This window comes from Pristiophorus japonicus, chromosome 8 (assembly GCF_044704955.1).
Source record: "Pristiophorus japonicus isolate sPriJap1 chromosome 8, sPriJap1.hap1, whole genome shotgun sequence".
Classification (NCBI taxonomy): domain Eukaryota; kingdom Metazoa; phylum Chordata; class Chondrichthyes; family Pristiophoridae; genus Pristiophorus; species Pristiophorus japonicus.
Genome location: NC_091984.1, coordinates 81,822,185 through 81,839,960, shown reverse-complemented (window position 1 = coordinate 81,839,960; position 17,776 = coordinate 81,822,185). Strand labels below are relative to the sequence as shown.

General features: G+C 48.7%; 1 protein-coding gene across 1 annotated transcript in view; it reads right to left on the bottom strand.

Moving 5' to 3' along the window:
- The window catches only part of LOC139269134 (neuronal growth regulator 1-like), a 353,215-nt gene that overhangs the window by 52,934 nt on the left and 282,505 nt on the right, over positions 1-17,776 (bottom strand). The gene's annotated exons all lie outside the window — the stretch shown is intronic.

Sequence of the window (17,776 nt, the reverse complement as noted above, 5' to 3'; positions counted from 1 at the left end):
GTTCCATGTTTTTATTGAGTGCACGAGGTTGCAGCCCCTGTTCCATTATTTGAAGGGGCTGCTCCTGAAATTCTGGCTGCACTTCAGTCCCACCCTCCTGATCTTTGGGCACCCTGTGCGGAGGGGAGCGGGTAGGTCCGAAGGCCTCCTTGTAGGACTGCTCCTGGGCACGGCCAAGGGTGCCATCAGCCGGTCCAGGCAGCGGGCGGTCGAGGGGGTCGTTCAACCTGACTACCTGCCTCTCTTCCGCTCTTACATCCGGTCCAGGGTGTCCTTGGAGATGGAGCACGCGGTGTCCACCAGTACGCTCGCGGCCTTCCGCGAGAGGTGGGCACCGGAGGGACTGGAGTGCATCATCACGCCCGGCAACCAAATTTTAATTTGATTTTACGTTTTAAAGTTTAATTTGTTTTAATTGCCGGTGCTTTTAGTGTCCCCTTCTCTTTTATAGGGGGCACCGGAGAAATTGTGATTTTAGTGCCCAAAAAAAAACAAAAAAAAAAACACAAAAAAAAAACCAAAAAAAGGAAAAAAAGGGCCTTGTAAATGTCTGGTGTGTCACCCAGGTCGGGTGGCACAGTTTAATGTTTATGTTTTGCAGGTAGACTCTGAAAGAGTTTCATGCACAAGGACCCCCAGGTCCCTCTGCACCGCAGCATGTTGTAATTTCTCCCCATTCAAATAATATTCCCTTTTACTGCTTTTTTTTCCAAGGTGGAAAACCTCACATTTTCCGACATTGTATACCATCTGCCAAACCTTAGCCCATTCGCTTAACCTATCTAAATCCCTTTGCAGCCTCTCTGTGTCCTCTACACAACTCGCTTTCCCACTAATCTTTGAGTCATCTGCAAGTTTTGTTACACTACACTCTGTCCCCTCTTCCAGGTCATCTATGTATATTGTAAACAATTGTGGTCCCAGCACCGATCCCTGTGGCACATCACTAACTGCCGATTTCCAACCCAAAAAGGACCCATTTATCCCGACTCTCTGCTTTCTGTTAGCCAGCCAATTCTCGATCCATGCTAATACATTTCCTCTGACTCCGCGTACATTTATCTTCTGCAGTAACCTTTTGTGTGGCACCTTCTCGAATGCCTTTTGGAAATCTAAATACACCACATCCATCGGTACACCACCATCCACCATGCTCGTTATATCCTCAAAGAATTCCAGTAAATTAGTTAAACATGATTTCCCCTTCATGAATCCATGTTGCATCTGCTTGATTGCACTATTCCTATCTAGATGTCCCGTTATTTCTTCCTTAATGATAGCTTCAAGCATTTTCCCAACTACAGATGTTAAACTAACCGGCCTATAGTTACCTGCCTTTTGTCTGCCCCCTTTTTTAAACAGAGGTGTTACATTAGCTGCTTTCCAATCCGCTGGTATTGCCCCAGAGTCCAGAGAATTTTGGTAAATTATAACGAATGCATCTGCTATAACTTCCGCCATCTCTTTTAATACCCTGGGATGCATTTCATCAGGACCAGGGTACTTGTCTACCTTGAGTCCCATTAGCCTGTCCAGCACTACCTCCCTAGTGATAGGGATTGTCTCAAGGTCCTCCTTTCCCACATTCCCGTGACCAGCAATTTTTGGCATGGTTTTTGTGTCTTCCACTGTGAAGACCGAAGCAAAAGAATTGTTTAAGGTCTCAGCCATTTCCACATTTCCCATTATTAAATCCCCCTTCTCAAATTCTAAGGGACCAACATTTACTGTAGTCACTCGCTTCCGTTTTATATATCGGTAAAAGTTTTTACTATCTGTTTTTATGTTTTGCGCAAGTTTACTTTCGTAATCTATCTTTCCTTTCTTTATGGCTTTCTTAGTCATTCTTTGCTGTCGTTTAAAATTTTCCCAATCTCATAGTTTCCCACTAACCTTGGCCACCTTATACGCATTGGTTTTTAATTTGATACTCTCCTTTATTTCCTTGGTTATCCACGGCTGGTTATCCCTTCTCTTACCGCCCTTCTTTTTCACTGGAATATATTTTTGTTGAGCACTATGAAAGAGCTCTTTAAAAGTCCTCCACTGTTCCTCAATTGTGCCACCGTTTAGTCTGTGTTTCCAGTCTACTTTAGCCATCTCTGCCCTCATCCCACTGTAGTCCCCTTTGTTTAAGCATAGTACGCTCGTTTGAGACACTACTTCCTCACCCTCAATCTGTATTACAAATTCAACCATACTGTGATCACTCATTCCGAGAGGATCTTTTACTAGGAGAACGTTTATTATTCCTGTCTCATTACACAGGACCAGATCTAAGATAGCTTGCTCCCTTGTAGGTTCTGTAACATACTGTTCTAAGAAACAATCCCGTATGCATTCTATGAATTCCTTCTCAAGGCTACCCCGTGCGATTTGATTTGACCAATAGATATGTAGGTTAAAATCCCCCATGCTTACTGCCGTTCCTTTTTCACATGCCTCCATTATTCCCTTGATTATTGTCCCCCCCACCGTGAAGTTATTATTTGGGGGCCTATAAACTACGCCCACCAGTGACTTTTTCCCCTTATTATCTCTAATCTCCACCCACAATGATTCAACATTTTGTTCATTAGAGCCAATATCATCTCTCACAACTGCCCTGATATCATCCTTTGTTAACAGAGCTACCCCACCTCCTTTCCTTTCTTGTCTATCCTTCCGAATTGTCAGACACCCCTGTATGTTTAATTCCCAGTCTTGGCCACCCTGCAACCACGTTTCTGTAATGGCCACCAAATCATACCCATTTGTAATGATTTGTGCCGTCAACTCATTTACTTTATTTCGAATGCTGCGTGCGTTTAGGTAAAGTGTTTTAATACTAGTTTTTAAACCATGATTTTTAGTTTTGACCCCTCCTGCAGTCGCTTTATATTCATACATATTGTCCCTTCCTATCACCTTGCGGTTTACACTTACCCCAGTGCTACTCTGCTCTGTTGCCTCCTGCCTTTTGCATTCCTTCTTGGGGTCCTGTTCATCTGCGCTCTCACCCACTCTAACTAGCTCAGAGCCCTCTCCTGGGTTCCGAATACTCCTCGCCTTGAGGCACTGAGCTTTCAGGCTTGCCTTTTTATTACACTTTGACCTTTTAGAATTTTGCTGTACAGTGGCCCTTTTTGTTTTTTGCCTTGGGTTTCTCTGCCCTCCACTTTTACTCATCTCCTTTCTGTCTTTTGCTTCTGTCTCCATTTTGTTTCCCTCTGTCTCCCCGCATTGGTTCCCATCCCCCTGCCATATTAGTTTAACTCCTCCCCAACAGCACTAGCAAACACTCCCCCTGGGACATTGGTTCCGGTCCTGCCTAGGTGCAGACCGTCCGGTTTGTACTGGTCCCACCTCCCCCAGAACCGGTTCCAATGCCCCAGGAATTTGAATCCCTCCATGCTGCACCACTGCTCAAGCCACGTATTCATCTGCGCTATCCTGCGATTCCTACTCTGACTAGCACGTGGCACTGGTAGCAATCCCGAGATTACTACTTTTGAGGTCCTACTTTTTAATTTAGCTGCTAGCTCCTTAAATTCGTCTCGTAGGACCTCATCCCGTTTTTTACCTATATCGTTGGTACCAATGTGCACCACGACAACTGGCTGTTCACCCTCCCTTTTCAGAATGTCCTGTACCCGCTCCGAGACATCCTTGACCCTTGCACCAGGGAGGCAACATACCATCCTGGAGTCTCGATTGCGGCCGCAGAAACGCTTATCTATTCCCCTTACAATTGAATCCCCTATCACTATTGCTCTCCCGCTCTTTTTCCTGCCCTCCTGTGCAACAGAGCCAGCCAAGGTGTCATGAACTTGGCTGCTGCTGTCCTCCCCTGATGAGTCATCCCCCTCAACAGTACTCAAAGCGGTGTATCTGTTTTGCAGGGGGATGACCGCAGGGGCCCCTGCACTACCTTCCTTGCACTGCTTTTCCCTCTGGTCTTCCATTCCCTAGCTGGCTGTGGACCCTTCACCTGCGGTAAGACCAACTCGCTAAACGCGCTACTCACGTCATTCTCAGCCTCGTGGATGCTCCAGGTTAAATGCACCCGCACTGTACAAGGTTATGTGACTTCTTTGGTCATCTAAATAATTTTTTTTATTGCCAAACACCTATTCATGACAACAGTTCCCTTCAAAAGAACAAATTCCCCTTCATAGGTCTGATTTTTAAAAATTACAAAATGTTGCACCAAATTCTGTGTCTCTTAAAATGGTGCAATTCAGCTCCTTTGGGCCAGCAGTTAAGGATAGCTTCCGGAAAAAATGGTGGCCGACTTGCTTCCACCAACTTCAGGCACGGCCAGCACTGGTTGTTTCAATGAAGGATCTGATGTTCCAGTCCTGAACTCCAGTTGAGGGGGTGGAAGATGCCTGTGCGTGAATTTTTTTAACGTGTGGTGACCGTTGCACATCAGCCACCACACGGGCTTGACAGAACTAGGCCTTTATCCAGTGGCAAGAGTTAACCAGGACAACTGGAGACCTGCTCTGCTGCAAGGACCTAGTGTGCATACATATCGCAGTGTGAGCAGGTCTGTGCTGCCCCTGGGCCCTCATTTCACCGCACCTCCGCCACAATATAATAGTAGCTTGCTGGAAGACATTTTTTAACATTGTTTAGACAGGTTAGATGCAGGAAGAATGTTCCCAATGTTGGGGAAGTCCAGAACCAGGGGTCACAGTCTAAGGATAAGGGGTAAGCCATTTAGGACCGAGATGAGGAGAAACTTCTTCACCCAGAGAGTGGTGAATCTGTGGAATTCTCTACCACAGAAAGTTGTTGAGGCCAATTCACTAAATATATTCAAAAGGGAGTTAGATGAAGTCCTTACTACTAGGGGGATCAAGGGGTATGGCGAGAAAGCAGGAAGGGGGTACTGAAGTTTCATGTTCAGCCATGAACTCATTGAATGGCGGTGCAGGCTAGAAGGCCTGAATGGCCTGCTCCTGCACCTATTTTCTATGTTTCTATGCGCAGGGAGTGCTGCTGGATGTTGGGAAGGCATTTGTTGATTGGAAGGCCTCTGACTACACCACTTGGTCATGGCGGCTCTACTGCAGTCCCCATCACACTGCAGTATGACAGGAAGTTGGAGCAGAGGCAGCAAAGACAAACTGTTCGCAGGGGGAGGAGGAGGAGGGGGCTCTCATCAGGAGGCCTTATCCTAAGCTCTTCAAGGAGCACTTCTCCTACCTGCACCTAAGTTAGGAGCAGTGTGTTCACTAAGGAGGTGGTCACAGAACTCTTACCACCTCTTGCAGCCAGACCTGCAGTCTCAGAGCAGGGTGATTAAAGTGCTGCCAGTGGCTTTCAAGGTGACTGCGGCCCTGAATATTTTTGCCAGTGGATCCTTCCAGACATAGGACAGGCAACATAGCAAACATCTCGCAGTTGGCCATCCATCGCTGCATCTGGGACGTCAGAGGCTCTAGGAGAAGGGACTTAATTGTCAGAAGCAGGAGCAGTGTGCACTTGGCTTTGGCAGGATATTGGGCTTCCCCACAGTGTAGGGCGCCATCGACTGCACACACGTGGCTTTACGAGCGCCGCATATCAATGCTGTGATGCACCTTAATCGTAAAGGCCACCAATCACTTAATGTGCAGTTGTTGTGTGACCACACCCAGCACATCATGATGTTGAATGCCCGGGCAGTAGTCATGATGCCTTCATCCTGCGCCAGTGTGGTGTGCCGGCAATCTTCCAGCCAACACGTCGAACCCAAGGCTGACTCCTCAGAAATCAAGGCTATCCGCTCTACACCTGGCTGATGATTCCCCTCCGCAACTCCACCACTTGTGGCCAGCAATCATATAATGACAGCCATGCTACCATGAGGAACCTCATCGAGCAGGCTATCGGGGTGCTCAAGCAACAGTTCTGCTGTCTTGACTGTTTTGGAGCAGCTCTCCAGTACTCACTGGAGCGGGTGTCCTGTGTCGCGGTGGTCTGCTGCATCGTCCACAACTTGGCCACCATGGGGGAGCAGCCCATGCCATGACCATTTCCATGACTACCTCAGGAGGAGAATGAGGAGGAAGGTTGGAGGCAGGCAGCATATCCCCGTTCCGGACGGCCTTTCCGTGAGCACCTCATCAGACTTCGGTTCCACCTGAATTAAATTCCAGATCCCCATTGCTCAACACTTCCCCATCATACCATCCCTCTGTCATGGAATATCACAGTATCCTCCGAGCCACAATATTGAAATGAGAGCCAACACAAACAAACATTCCAAACATAATTTAGAAATGATTAATTCCAATATTACATTACAAAGTCAGCTATTCACCCGTGTGCATTCCCTTAGTGTCTTCCTTCCTTGTGCCTTGCTGATTCTAGTGCTCCTATGATGTACTACCCCAGTGGCTGCAGCATGGCTGCTGACTTTCCGTGGGGGACACTGCAGATGGCCTTCCAGGACAATCTCGAGCAACTCTGGACTTGGAAGGCCCAGCTGTAGACTGCACCACCTCGGCATGGGCAGTGGCAGTCTGGGCTGGCTGGCTGACAGGCAACTGCAATGGCACTGGTGGAGTGGCAGTGGTGGAAGTATGAATGCTGTCATCCTGAGAGAGGACAGCAGGTTCTTGCTTCATGGAGCCATTGCCACACCCCGGACGGTATCTCAGCATTCCTAGCCATCTGGTGGAGGACAGATTGCTGGACTGCTGGGAGACCCTGCAACTCCCTTTCCACACTTGTAAACCCAGCCATGATGGCAGTAGTCTGATATTGCGTGGCAGCAAGCTGAGCCTGCATGACAGTAGTCTGAGCTTCCACTACAGTGCTCAGAAGTTGGATCATTTCTGCTTGTGCTGTAATGGAAGCTACACCATTGCCCATCACACCCAGCATCATGGTTGAGTCCACGAGAGCTCTAATGGTGTTGTCCATCTTTTCCATCCTGGAAATCATGGTCTCGAAACTCCACGCAAAGCTCCATGGAATGTTGGAGCCGGACTCCTCCATACTCCTTGACAGTGGCAAGAGGTTCTCTGGCATGCCTGCAATTGCACCAAGTATTTGTGCATGCCCATCACCTTTCTTCTGCAGGCTGCCCCTTCGAGCTCCTCATCTAAGTCCTGTGCAGCAGTACTTGTGTGCAACCTCACCCAGTCAGAATGAAGTACTTCTCTCACAAAGCACCTCCACTTTAAGAAGTGCAGATAGCCTTTCACTCTACATGCAACCTTTAAATACAGAGCAGACTTCCCATGACATTGGGTCCCCTGTTGAACGCTGAACTAACCAGCAGTGTGTTCAGCACTTGGCTCAGTGCTGCAATCATGTTAATGCATGGGCAGCATGAATTTCACATGTTTCCTGCACTACTTTCAACAGGTGTGGGCTGATTGCACATCGCGATCCCCGTGCCTGTTTTCGGGCCTTACCCGATTTTGCCCCCTCTCTGTTTATTAATTATTAAGACTTTCAAAGCATTTTTGTCATGTGCAAAGCAAACAATGAAATGCAAGCCATGATCACGCCCTATATACAGTTTTAGACTTGATAAAAGGTATTACCTACTATTTAGCCTAAAGAGCAAAAATAAATGAGACAAGCTTGTGAAAATGGTTGCAAAAGATGCAGAGGGATGCTGCAAGGAGAGGTAAAACAATGTGGACTTGTGCAATGTTTTAAAATAGTCTAATTTTACCCACTAAAAGCTAAACTTTGCTGAATTACTGATTACAAAGTTTCACTTATACTTTTTAAATTGCAAAATCTAGTTCAAGGGCACCACCAAGGTTGAAAAAAGTAGGAGAGAAGATAAATGAAAGTAACTGAAGAAATGCCGATGAGGTTATAACAAACTTTGTTTGAAAAACCTTCAAAATGTAGAAGGATAGCAAGACTGAGGAAGGGCTGGATTTTTGGCTTTTGTGATTTCGGGGCAGTAATGGCGTTGGAGCAGTCCTGATACTGCCTGGAAAAAGTTTGCTCGCTCGTCTGCAGATTTTGCTAAAAAAATGAGGTTCCATGATCTGGGATGCTAAATCAGGCATTACAAAAGGAACTTTGTGCACCCCAGTTAAAAATCACGGCGTTAAAAAAGGTCGCCATTTTGCGCATGCGCAGACGCATTTCACTTTAGGGCGCGGCGGTTTCCTGCGTACATGCGCAGATGACCCGGCCCACTTCTGAGAATTCGGGAGAAATGACACAGCAAGAGGGCAGGTAGCACATCAGAAGATTCTCTGCAGAGGCTGCGGAGGCCTTAGAGCAGGCTTTTGAAAGGAGGTGGTCTGCACTCCATCTGGTTGGGGGAAGGGAGGCCATTGCCCAGCATTTTTAAGAGAACCTGGCGGGAGATAACAGAGGAGGTATCAGTGGCAGACACAGTGGCCAGAACTGGCACAAAATGCCGCAAGAAGTTCAACTACCTCACAAAGGTCGTTAGGGTAGGTACCCTTCACATTTATGTAGGCCTGTCATGCTTCCAAGATCAATGTCTCACACAATATTAAGTCTTTGATGGAACTGCCCCTTCATAATGTGTTGCAGGCCATGGTATGTGTTATGTATTGAATAAAGAGTCTGGCCAGATACTGTGAGCTCAAAGTAAAGTGTGACCATAGTCCTTTATTACAGGTCTCCAGAGTGCCTCTCCTGCCTGTGAGGCCTCCTTATGTACAGGTGCTCCCAAGGAATTGTGGGATCTCTTGGGACTCCAGAGGATCAGCCCTCTGGTGGTTAAACAAGGTATTTCCAGGTTTACATATATAACAACACTCCTCACCAAAGTCAATAGTGTGACTATTTACAGTGTGAGTCGATCTGGGGCCTTACTTTCCCTGGTTGATCATCTCGGTGCAAATGCTGGTTTTGGTCTGAGTCATTTGTTGGGCCCTCACTGGGCTGCTGCTGGTGCTGGGGTCTGCTTCGTGGTCAGCCGCTGGGTCGATTGCCACTGGTGTGTGTGTTGGAGGGTCAAAAAAGGTAGAGTCTATTGTGGGTTGCTCTGGATAGTCCGTGAATCTGAGTTTGGTTTGGTCCAAGTGTTTCCTGTAGGTGAGTCCATTTGAAAGTTTGACCAGAAACACCCTACTCCCCTCTTTGGCCACAACAGTGCCGGGAAGCCACTTGGGACCTTGTCCATAGTTCAAAACAAATACAGGATCATTAATTTCAATTTCGCATTACACATTTGCACGATCATGATATGTACTTTGTTGAAGCCGCCTGCTCGCCACCTGTTTGTGTAGATCAGGGTGGTCTAAGGAGAGCGTTGTCTTAAGTGCCCTTTTCATGAGCAGTTCAGCGGGGGGAATCCCAGTGAGCGAATGGGGTCTTGTGCAGTAACTAAGCAGGACTCGGGATAGGCTCGTCTGCAGTGAGCCTTCCGTTACCCTCTTCAAGCTCTGCTTGATTGTTTGCACTGCTCTCTCTGCCTGACCATTTAAACGGGGCAGATGTGACATGTTTGATCCCATTACAGGTCATGAATTCTTTGAACTCGGCACTGATGAAGCACAGCCCATTGTCACTCACAAGGACATCAGGCAGGCCGTGCGTGGCAAACATGGCCCGCAGGCTTTCAATGGTGGCAGCGGACGTGCTTGCCGACATTATCTCACATTCAAACCATTTGAAGTACGCATCTAGAACCACTAGGAACAATTTTCCCAAGAACAGGCCTGCATAGTCGACATGAACCCTAGACCACGGTTTGAAGGGCCAAGACCATAAACTTAGTGGCGCCTCACTGGGTGCATTGCTTAACTGTGAACATGTATTACATTTGTGCATACAGGACTGCATCGATACCAGGCCACCACACGTGGGATCTGGCTATCGCTTTCATCATTACAATGCCTGGGTGGGTACTGTGGAGATCACTAATGAAAGTGTTCCTGCCCTTTTTGGATACCCGATTACCCCACAGGAGGCCGTCTGTCTGTATAGACATTTCACCTTTGCACCACTGGTATGGCTTTATTTCTTGTTGCATTTCTAATGGGACATTGGACCAACTCCTGTGGAGCACACAGTTTTTTACTAGGGACAGTAAGGGGTCCTGGCTCATCCAGATTCTAATCTGTCAGACAGTAACAGGTGAGTGCTCACTCTCGAATGCTTCCATTACCATGACTAAATCTGCGGGCTGTGCCATCTCCACTCCCATGGTGGGCAATGGCAGCCTACTGAGAGCATCAGCACAGTTTTCTGTGCCTGCCCTGTGGCAGATGGCATAGTTGTATGCGGACAACGTGAGCACCCATCTCTGGATGCGGGCCGACGAATTCGTATTTATCCCCTTAATTTCAGAAAAAAAGGATATCAGTAGCTTATGGTCGGTTTCCAATTCGAATTTGAGCCCAAACAGATATTGGTGCATTTTCCTTACCCCATAAACACACGCTAACGCTTCTTTTTCTATCATGCTGTAGGCCCTCTCAGCCTTAGACAGACTTCTGGATGCATAAGCAACTGGTTGCAATTTCCCAGATTCATTAGCTTGTTGCAATACACAACACGGTATGACGACGCATCACATGCTAGTACCAAACGCTTACATGGATCATACAGCACAAGCAATTTGTTTGAGCATAACAGTTTTCCAGCTTTTACAAAGGCATTTTCTTGGCTTTTACCCCATACCCATTTGTCTCCCTTACGCAGTAAAGCATCTAGCAGTGTGCTACAACCCAGTAAGAAGTTACCAAAGTAGTTCAAGAGTCCCAGAAACGACCACAGCTCCGTCACGTTCTGTGGTCTTGGTGCGTTCTCGATTGCCTCCGTCTTCGAATCGGTGGGCCTGATGCCGTCCACCGCGATTCTTCTCCCCAGGAACTCCACTTCAGGCGCCAGGAAAATGCACTTCGAGCATTTTAACCTGAGCCCCACAAGAACCTCCTCCAGGTTCTGCAGATGCTCGATGGTGTCCCAACCTGTAACCAAGATATCGTCCTCGAAGATCACGGTGCGCGGGACCGACTTCAGTAAGCTTTCCATGTTTCTCTGGAATATCGCCGCAGCTGATCGAATCCCAAACAGGCATCTGTTGTAAATGAAGAGACCTTTGTGCGTGTTGATGCAGGTGAGGCCCTTCGATGATTCCTCCAGTTCCTGCGGCATATAGGCCGAGGTCAAGCCCAGCTTCGTAAGTGTTTTTCCTCCGGCCAGTGTCGCAAATAGGTCGTCTGCCTTTGGTCGTGGGTATTGGTCCTGCAGGGAGAAACGATTGATAGTTACTTTGTAATCACCACAAATTCTGACAGTGCCAGCTCCCTTGAGGACTGGAACGATCGGACTGGTCCACTCGTTGAATCCGATCGGTGAAATAATGCCCTCTCATTGCAGCCTGTCCAGCTCGATCTCCACCCTTGCTCTCATCATGTATGGTACCGCTCTCGCCTTTTGATGGATGGATCGCGCCCCCGGAATCAGGTGGATCTGCACTTTTGCTCCTTGGAACTTCCTGATGCCTGGTTCGAACAGCGAGGGGAACTTGTTTAGGACCTGGGCACATGAAGTGTCGTCGACGGATGAGAGCGCTCGGATGTCATCCCAGTTCCAGTGTACCTTCCCCAGCCAACTCCTGCCGAACAGCGTGGGACCATCGCCCGGTACCACCCAGAGTGGTAGCTTGTGCACCACTCCATCGTAGGAGACCTTTACGGTAGCACTGCTGATTACGGGAATCAGTTCCTTTGTGTATGTTCTCAGTTTAGTACGAATGGGAGTCAGGACTGGCCTTAAGGCCTTGCTGCCCCACAATTTATCGAAAGTCTTTTTGCTCATAATGGACTGGCTCGAGCCCGTGTCCAGCTCCATTGACACTGGGAGTCCATTTAATTCAACCTTCAGCATTATCAGGGGACACCTTGTGGTAAATGTGTGCACCCCATATACCTCTGCCTCCTCAATCTGAGGCTCTGGTTCGTCATGATCCACCGTGGATCTGTCCTCCTCTGCAACATGGTGGTTTGCAGGATTAGCAGGGTTTGCAGCTCGCCTGCACAAATGTTGGAGATGTCCCATTGTTCCACAGCCCTTGCAGACGTATCCTTTGAAGCAGCATGAATGGAAACGATGATCATTTCCGCAGCGCCAACAAGGTGTTAATAGCCTTGCATTCACCACCCTTGATGGTGGACTCTGAGACACCTGCGGACGTGCAGCTGCAGGCATGAGAGGCCTGCCCTGTACGTTATGATTTGAAAACATCATTACTTTGTTCACAGTACTTGTAGCACTCGTGTGCTGAGAGATTTGTTTGGTATTGGTGGCGGTGAACACCTGGACTATCGCTATGGCTTTACTCAAGGTTGGGGTCTCTACAGTCAAAAGTATTACTTCATGGACAATGCCAATGACAAAAAAGTCCCTGAGCATGTGCTCCAAGTGTCCTTCAAATTCACAATGTCCTGCAAGGCGTCTCAGCTCAGCGACGTAGCTCGCCACTTCCTGGTTTCAGACCTCTTGTACGTGTAGAACCGGTACCTCGCCATCAGAACGCTTTCCTTCGGGTTTAGATGCTCCTGGACCAGTGTGCACAAGTCATTGTACGATTTCTCTGTGGGGGTTTCGCTGGAGCAAGCAGATATTTCATGAGGCCATACGTTGGTGCCCCGCAAACGGTGAGGAGAATCGCCCTTCATTTGGCAGCATTCACTTCTCTCCTTCCAGCTCGTTGGCTACGAAGTATTGGTTGAGTCACTCCACGAAGGTTTCCCAATCATCTCCGTCTGAAAATTTCTCCAGGCTGCCCACTGTTCCCTGCATCGTTGCGGTGGGGTTCGTCATCTGTATCTCGTTGCCAGTTGTTATGTATAGAATAAAGAGTCTGGCCAGATACTGTGAGCTCAAAGTAAAGTGTGATCATAGTCTTTTATTACAGGTCTCCAGAGTGCTTCTCCAGCCTGTGAGGCCTCCTTATATACAGATGCTCCCAAGGGCTGGAGCCCTCTGGTGGTTAAACAAGGTATTTATAGGTTTACATATATAACAGTGTGGGTTGTAAAATGCAGCAGAAAACTGAAGGCTCACTTCTCCAGCCATCGCCTATGCATTCAGGATGCACTCTTGTACCCTAATCATTGTCAAGCCTCCTCACACTCCACTCCCATTGCTGATATGCGTTTCACAAACATCACTCTGAGCCGCTACGCTACCTGCCTCTCACCTGCTCCCAATCTTTGAAAAGCTTCACTCAACAGCCACACAGATTGAAGTGAAGTCATTTGCACATCCACACAGTGGCAGCTATTGAACTATGGAAAGCATATGTGGCACAACAGGAGGTGGACCCATACTGAACCCGTCTTATATTCTCTTTGCAGGCCAAGCTCTCACAACAGACAGGAGCAACGATGCACCGGAGGTGGACAGCCTGAGCTGCTGGAGCGCACTGAAGTGGAGCAGCGAGTCTTGACCCTCATGGGCACCCCAGTTTGGACAGTGGCCGGGGACGATGCCAAGCCTCCTTCGGGTAGTGAGGGTATGTAAATGGAACACATGACTAATGTGACTTCATTGACTCTTAATATGAAGTGGCCAAGCCCCTTTACATGTACATGTCCAATCCTACTATCACCCTGCCCCCTCCCCTGCTGCTAGCCATACATCCGTTGTTTGCTGCCTGCAGATGACCAACTGCAAGGACGACAGCCTTCTCGGGAGCCATCTCATCTGGCTACGGGGGAAGATGATGAGGGAGGGGATGAAAGTGTGCTGCCTGAACCTCAGAGCCCAGCAGTCGCCTCGTCTGGGGATTGCTAGGGGATTTGAGTATAGGAGCAGGGAGGTATTACTGCAGCTGTACAGGGCCTTAGTGAGGCCTCACCTGGAATATTGTGTTCAGTTTTGGTCTCCTAATCAGAGGAAGGACATTCTTGTTATTGAGGGAGTGCAGCGAAGGTTCACCAGACTGATTCCCGGGATGGCTGGACCGACATATGAGGAGAGACTGGATCGACTGGGCCTTTATACACTGGAGTTTAGAAGGATGAGAGGGGATCTCATAGAAACATGTAAGATTCTGTTGGGACTGTTCCCGATGTTGGGGAAGTCCAGAGCCAGGGGACACAGTCTAACGATAAGGGGTAGGCCAGTTAGGATCGAGATGAGGAGAAACTTCTTCACTCAGAGTTGTTAACCTGTGGAATTCCCTACTGCAGAGAGTTGTTGATGCCAGTTCATTGGATATATTCAAGAGGGAGTTAGATATGGCCCTTATGGCTAAAGGGATCAAGGGGTATGGAGAGAAAGCAGGAAAGGGGTACTGAGAGAATGATCAGCCATGATCTTATTGAATGGTGGTACAGGCTTGAAGGGCTGAATGGCCTACTCCTGCAGCTATTTTCTTTGTTTCTATGTTCCTATGTCTGCCGACACTACATCTGGGGATGAAGCCGATTTCCCGGGGTTTGAGGACTCTGAGGTTCCTGGATCCAGTGGCCTATAGCAACGCCCAGCAGTGGGGGGAAGCTCGGAGGCCAGCTCCCTGGAGGGCGAGTTGATACAGTTGTCCTACTGAAGAACAGGCAGACGTGGACCTAGACTTGGTGGCAATGTGGCCTCACGCATTGTCCCTGCATTTCAGGACTCCAGCAAGACCATCCCTGCCCACTCACAGAGGCAGGTGGCCTCCAGCAGGGACAGTGCCAGAGTGTGTGGCGCGTGCCCTTGATCACATTGCAGCAGTGATTGCATCGCAGGCACAAGCTATGCTGCAGCTTGGTGATGTGATGCGGTCGATGACTGGTGCCATCGTCTCTGTGTTCCCCACTGTCCAACAGGGAAGTGACGGTGCCTAAGCAGGCCAGCAAGTTTTGGTGACACATCGTATTCTGGATGTTGAGGCCCAGCCCCGTCTGAGTGTCAGTGGAAGGTACTGTCCTTCTTCAGGATGACAGCATTCCGGCTCCCAACGCTCTCACCATGCAACTTACGCAGTCCACACCCAAGCCATCAGAGACAGCTTCTGCCGATGCTGAGGCGCAGCAGTCCGTAACTGGGCCTTCCAGGCCCAGAGCTGGTCCAAGGCGTCATCATACGCCATCTGCACTGTCTGCCCTTCGACCACAGCAGCTCTCAAGCAGCCTTGCTGTAGGCACTGAGGCCTCATTGAGGAGGAGCAGCAGGCATGGTCGGGGATGAAGGGGAGGGGGGGAAATCTCGGGGCAAGTCCCATTGAGGTAGGACAACCTTGTGCAGATGCCTTGCTATATTATGAGTATGCCTGTAAATAGTTGTTTTTTAAAAATGCACTTGTTCAGTTTCTTGCAGCAGAATGCTGTTCATTGTATCATTTGGTTTTGTTGGTTTATTGTATTTGGTCTTGTTGGGTGGGGGGGGGATTGTTTACTTCTTTTGATAAAAATGTCACTTTGACCCTTTGCCGTTGGTGTCGTGTGTATCATTCTAAAGCTCAGCGTAGATGTGCTTTTATGGTGGCACATATTGTGGCCAGTATTAGATGCATCCCTCAGCTTCCTCCATTTAACCAAACCATTATGAGCTGGCAACGTGCGGCTCTTACTCCGACAGCATCTCCACGCTGCCTCCCCCGTGGATGGTGTGGCTGTGCAATCGGGGCCTCACCAGGCTCCTCTTCGTCGTCCTCCTCCTCCTGAGATGGCCCTGCAATCCCCACTGGCAATGCCTGGCCCCTCATTATGGCCAAGTTGTGCAGCATGCAGCACACCACAATGAATTCGGAGACCTATTGAGGAGAGTATTGAAGGCTGCCTCCAGAGCAGTCGAGGCATCGGAAGCGCTGCTTGAGCACCCCAATTGTCTATTCGATGATGTTGCAGGTGGCTGCATGGTTGTCATTGTAGTGCTGCTTGGTTTCTGTGGTGGGGTTGCGGAGAGGGTGCTGGGGTCATGAGCCTGGTGACTAGGCCGTATCCTTTGTCCCCGACCAGACATCCATGCCCTTCCCTTTGTCACTGAGACATTCGTGAGACGCTGCTCTTACGCAAGATGAAAGCATCATGTGCGCTCCCTGGATAGCGGGCATTCACTGCAAGGATGTTCTGCGTGTGGCTGCACACCAGCTGGACATTTAGGGAGTGGTCTCCCTTTCGGTTTCTGAATACCTCTGCATTGTCCAATGGTGCTCGCAAGGTGATGTGTGTGCAGTCAAGGGCTCCTCGAACCCTCGGGAAGCCTGCAATTCTGCCACATCCACATGCCACTCATACTGGCTTTTCCTGCTCATTGGGAACTTTATGAAGTCCATTCTGTGGGCGTACAGAGCCTTTGTGATCTGGCGAATGCAGCGATGTGGAGCGTATCGAGAGATGCTGCAGATGTCCCCTGCTGTTGCCTGGAAGGAGCCGGAGGTATAGAAGACCAGCGCCACAGTTACCTTCACTGTGATGGGCAGTACAGTCCTGTTGACTCTGGAAGGCTGACTGTCTGCCTGTAGGAGATGGCATATCTCTGTCAGTACTTCTCTTCAGAAGCACAGCCTTCTCATACACTGCTCCCCAGAGAGCTGGAGGTATGAGCGTTATTCCCTGTAAACCCATGGGTGAGGCGGGGGGGTTAAGCCCTCCTCCCCAGACGTCTTCGGCCTCGCCTCAACTGTGGCCCGACATGACCAGCAGCCCTTCTTCTAGCTTGATGCCGCCTGGCAATAGCATGCAGCATGGTACACTGGCAAACTAGTATTGCCCCCATTAAATTCTCTCACTGACCTTGTAAGGACACTGTAATGGCAGATAATAATGTAGTTTACAAGTCGGAGCTTCGCGCAGCGTGATGTGCGCAACCATTGCAGTAAATGTGACCTGCGATGTAGGATCTTCATCCCTCCATTTAAATACACCACCAATACTGCCTGCTGCACCCTGGGAACACCTGTTTTTTCCAGACGTTTCTGGGGGCGGGTGTTTAATGAGGTGTTCGGGCCTAATTTTTCATCCGGGCGCTAGCGGAGCGTTGCACGATGATTGACGTCATGATCTTAGTAAAACTCGAGGGCGAGGCATTAAGTTTTTTGCGCCGCTGTAAACCATGAGCCAAATTTGCCGGCCAGGCGGTAAAAGCCTGCAGTTACACATAGAAACACCATTTACCGCCTCTGTGGTGCAAACAGAGGCACAACAGAACCAAACATCCAGCCCGAGTACTTCCACAGTTTTCAGATCATTAGAAAGAACAGCTGCTTGGAATTTCTATGCTTATATTTTTCTTTCAAATGTAAATCTTTTCAAGCTATATATTGACAAGAGTAAAGCTAGAAATTCCAGTTGTTTGAGCAGTGAAAAGTCATAATCTGAATGCTGCGGGGAGGAATTTGGTTTAATCCAAAGCTCTCTATTTCTTCCCAGCCTCAGAGAAATCAATTGCCATTGGGTCAGTGACAACATTTCCAAGGAATAGCTGGAAAGTTCTTCAGCTTAGAGACTTAAGCCAGACTAGCCAACAGCCCCCAACATCCGTCCACCAGCACCACCCCCACCCCCACTCCGACTCAGAATCGGAATTTCTCGGACATCTGAATGCCCCTGTAGGTTGGATTGATGGCCCATTGCAAGTTTCTTGCCTCCTGTAACTTTAGTTCTTTTTCACTCTCTAATTCCAAGCACATAGTCCACATCTGCATGGAACAAAGCTTTGCTGGGTAACCTGCTACAAGTTTGCTGTTGGTCCACGCAAAGCCCTCACACAATCTCACAGTTCTTTCATGGCTTAACATGCATTCCCATAGGACACACATTATAGCCATAAATTACAGTTGAAAGCCTTTGCAAACTCACATCTTTAAAGACCTGCACACATAAAAACACTTCAATGCAACTTAGCTGCACGATGC